The following is a 4,738-nucleotide window of genomic DNA, read 5'->3' as shown; positions in this document are numbered from 1 at the left end:
CCAAGCTGTGTCACCCCCCTCCGTCCCCGCTTCAGAGGGGAACAGCCACACCGCCGGTCCCTGGTGCTTGAGCTGCATCTGCGTGTTTGGCCTCTGAATAAGAAGATATTTTAATCTTTTAAGCAGACTGCCTCTCCCATCGGTCCCTGCCCCCAGATACTTCGTGCAGGGCTGGATGTCTGGTAGCGGGGCAGAGCGGGGTGCTTTGGTACATCAAGCACCTCAGTAAAAGCCATTTTCATTAAAGATGAAACACCACCACTATGGGTTGAAAGAGCTTCCAGTTTGGTGTCGAGCAAGTGGTTTCTTTCTCCAAAAATAAAAACAGACAAGGGGTGGCCAAGACCCGATGTGCTGGTGATGTGGAGAGGCTCTGGCACCACACTGATGTGCAAAATAAGCGTTCAGCCTTGAAAAGCAGTGATGTTCCCCAGCTCCCCCCTTAGCAGTCCTTATCTCTGCAGCCTCCATGCTTAGTTTTCGGGCAAGAAAACCCTGCAAGTGCATGGATTTAAGCCCATTTAGCAACCCTAATTAAAACAGTGCTTTCCACCCCGCCACCATCCCTGGAAAGGGTCAGTGTAACTCAGCCATGACCTCGTCTGGGGTGTCTGACTGCTTTCTGCTGGTGGGAGAAGCCTGCTGTCCTCTACGGGACCCAAACCCGGGCTTAAAGTTAAGCCTGGGATTAGAGGCTGTGCTGAAGCTGGCGGGGGCGAAGTCCCCCACTGTCCTGAGTCAGCAGAGTGGCTGCATGGGGAAGACTGAGAGCGGACGAGGGGTCTGGCAGCTCATGGGGAGCACGGTGTTGGGATGCTGAAAGGAGGGATCTGGCTGTGGGGCTCCATGGCCAGCCGTGAGCTGGTCCCCCGCATCCATCAGGTGAGCTGTAGGGGACAGAAACCACGGTAAAATCTTTAGGGTAAACCTTTAAGGTAGTGTCACTGTCTACAGGGGGCTGGACCGAGCCCTCGGTGATGGAGGATGCAGCCCCCCAGCCAGTCAGGTTTCTTTTCTCCCCTGGGTGATGAGGAATTATTATGTATTTATTATTAAATACCCCACAGGCATCAGGACAAGCACCCTGGAGCAGGTCAGAAGCCCCGAGCCTGGACCCTACCCCTCCCCTCCCAGCACATGGCTACTGAGCATCGCCTTTGGCTACCAAGTGACCAGTGGTTATTCGGTCCTGCTGGTCCAAGCCACTCACGCCAGCCCCGCTGTTACAGATGGGGACGTGGCGGGGGCCAGCAGCTCTGGTGAGGATGCTCCGGGGTGGCACAGCCATGAAGCTGTGCTCCCGGCTTGCCCCGCCTAAAGATGAGTTCTGCAGAATGAGTTGCTTTTCCTCGGTGTTTTTCCTGGCTTCCTTCTTACCCAACGGCTCCTTGCTCGCTCTGTCCTGCTAGCGTAAGGCGTGAAGGCCAAACCACCCCGAATCTTTAAGGCAAAGATAAGCATTCCCCAAACATTCAACATTCCTTCCACATATACTTGCTGGTTTTAGCCTACTGCAGGATTTCTGACTTTAAAACACTCAGGGTCTATCCTGCTGTGGAAGGAGAATCCTCATCCCCACAAAACCTCATGCTGAGCTCTCCCAAGGATGTCTGCCCTCTGTTTAAAGCCTTGCTCTTCTCCTCCCACTCCTTCATTAACACTGCTGGGTTAATTTGGCCCCCACGTTTCCTATATACCATCCTTAAATTCCATAATTACCAGGTCAACGCAGTCAATCCTATTTCAAAGGTGGAGGAATCGAGATGGGGAGGGAGGCAGTGACTTGCTGTGGTCCTGCTCCGTGCAGGGAAGGGGATGCAGAAGGAAAGGGGTTGGGGGCTTTCCCTCTGAATTAGACCAACACAAGAAAGAAAGAATATTATAACTGGGGAGGAGAAATGGTAGAAAAGTTAAAGCCACTCCCTGAAACTCAACCGCTTTCATGCTGTGGGAGCTCAGTAGATAGATCACAGGCGTCGCTGGGTCAGATGCTCTGGAGCTCTTCCAGGCCTGGCCAGTGTTTAAATAGAAAGGTTATGTACCTGGGAGATTTATTTCATCTTTTAATTAGTTGTTTGTTTACATGACTCGGGAGCTCTTTGCTAATGTTTGCTTTGCTGGCTCACTCAGCTGCTGAAAATCCCGGCCGGCCGCGTCCCAGCTGGGCCGGCGTGCCGGGGGAGGCTGCCTTTCGGCTCCGGTGAGCACCGGTGCTTCCCCGTGAGCCTTCCCCCCTCCGCAAGCATCACCACATCCCGCCGGAGCCGGCATCTCTCCCATCACAGCCTCGCAGGTGTGTGGGTCGGATGGTCCAGATGAGGGTTCACCACCCCGACATCTCCCCTTCCCTTCCCTCGCGGGCAAGCTGATGGAAATCAGGAGCAGGATCCCTCCTGGCCACAGAGGTGGCAGAGATGGACCCCCCCCGAGCTGGACTTTGGGGCTCCCCCCTCTCCTGAGCGCTGTGCCAGGCCCAGCAGAGGATGAGATGCAAAACATTACGGCTATGGGTTTGTTTTTTCCCAAGCGTGCGGTAAGGTCTTGGTTCTCCGCCGGTCTCCATCTGCACAAACCTTTGGAGGAAACTCAGTTTTCTTCCACTGCAGCTCTAGAGAAAAGGACTTTGGAAACAACTGGCCAAGCGCAACTCTTCTCTCGCATCTCCTCTCTTGGTTTTATCTAATTTTATGTCAGTTTTTGCCTTTCCGTGAGCCCTGGGACTGCCTCCGCAGGCTTGCCCAGGCGATGGGCGCCCGACAGCCACGTAAGCGGGTGGCTGCGGTGCGAGGTGCCTTCGGGCTCTTTGGCAGAGGGGTGTCTGATGGCAGATGGTCTCCTCCACCACGTCCCTGGGGGGCACTGAAGTGGGGGGGGGGGGGGCAGCCTCTTTCCCTCCCTGCCCCAGCGTTGGATCCTTATCTCGGCTCGGCATGCCTCCCTGGAGGGCAGAAGGGAAGCGAAGCTCCCCGGCCCGTGCCAATAAGGAGCAGCCACCCAGCCAGATCAGTGGGGAGGGCTTGGAAGGAGCAGCCTCAGGGGTGATGGGGAAGCCGCAGATAAAGGCGGGGGGGGGGGGGATCACGCCCAAGATGAGCATTGGCAAGAGCCCCCTCAAATTTAGGAAGACCAAAGCGGGTGTTTCCAAAGCGGGCAGGTTTGCTCCAAAAAAACCTCCCAGCTCCTGCAGCTGATGGCCATCTTCCTGGCGGGGCAGCTTGCCCACTCCTCTTGCAGCTTGCCAGGTCCTGCCTGTGCTCATTGAACTGATGTCAACAGCGGCCACGTGAGTTTGGGAGGAGCTGATAGGTGTCACTGTAGGAATGTGGGGGTTTGGGGTTTTTTTTTTCATGTTTTTGGGGTTACAAATGTGTTAACGTCTGCTTTGCGCAATCAATCCATTTCTCAATCTTTGCTTCCTGCAAACAACTGGAGACGAACACACGTTGCTTAACTGGGTAAATCAGAGCTGCCTCTATGCCTCCAGCCTCACCGATCACATGTAGCCAGCTCTTCTCTCCTTCCTCCCATCAAGGTCTGCATTGATAATGATAATTAAAACCGTGTTTGGGGGAGTTTATTGATTTATCCCCTGGGATTTCTTTGTTCTCCTGGACTTCTGAACTGCTTCTGACGGGGGGGTACCAAGATGTGTTTCCAGGTGACATGGAGGAGGACCTCCCCAGGTGCTTCCCACACTTTTTTGGTGGGGAGGAAGATGATGGGGATATTGGGGATGGCACCATCTTATGACCATCCCGTGCCTAATGCAGAGGCCATGATGGTGGCTCCAAGCCTTGGCCCTGTATGACCAGTGAGGTTGGCTACAGGGCATCCCATGTTGCCTCCCTAACCTGTCCCCAATCCCTCAGAGGCAAAGCCAACAGGGCATGGTGACCCAGCCTCAGGCCACCCACTGGCCCACTTGACTTGACATGGGTGGAGGAGATGTTTGGAGCGGCAAGGAGGTCAGACCAGACATCCAGGAAGCTTCCGAAGTGGTGCTGCCCTGAGGTACGACGGGAAGACCAAAGGCTATGGGGAATTTTGCCCTCTTGCTGCAGGGTGTTGGGGAAAAAATGTATCATGAAGTGGTGGGGGGAAGGCCACTGCTATGCTGGGACAATGGAGCCTTCTCTGAAGAAGTCATCATCGCTTGGGGCTGAAAGGTCTTGTTGGGGCTAGAAGGTCCCATGGAGGCCAAGGTGGGCTCCTGAGATGGGAGTCACTTTCTGGAGACAACACGCTGAACATAGCTCTTCTGCTGGTGCTGAGCTTTGATGGGAAAATGCTGGGGTTTGTGACCGTGGAGAGCAGGGAGAGCTCATTCAGGATTTCCCTGGGCTGGGATTTACATATGCCACCGGCCAGCTGATGAAAGGTCTGGAAAACGCAGGACCTGCCATGTCTTGCAGAGCCACCTGGCTTCTCCAAGCAGCATAAGCACAGAACAGCCCCCTAATTGCCTGCCTGAGGACAAAGCTTGTGCATTTGGGTTTTGTTAGCATCTGCTATGTGGAGGTCCCCATCCCGCATGGCACCATGATGACCAAGAGTGCCCCGGGGATACCTGGTGTCCTTCTGGTGGTGGAGAGGACTTCTGCTTTTTGTTTTAGCAGCCAGAGACCAGGGGCTGAGTGTAGACCTACCTCTTCAAGTCTTTTCACCTGATTTCTTAAGTCAAAGGCATCTGTGTAGCCATATTATTGGTGTGCCCCGGCATCTTTCAAAGCATCAGCCA

The sequence above is a fragment of the Tyto alba genome, unplaced genomic scaffold, assembly GCF_018691265.1.
Source record: "Tyto alba isolate M040663 unplaced genomic scaffold, T.alba_DEE_v4.0 Super-Scaffold_41, whole genome shotgun sequence".
Taxonomy (NCBI): domain Eukaryota; kingdom Metazoa; phylum Chordata; class Aves; order Strigiformes; family Tytonidae; genus Tyto; species Tyto alba.
The sequence above is the reverse complement of the archived record's forward strand: the minus strand, read 5'-3'. Positions refer to the sequence as shown.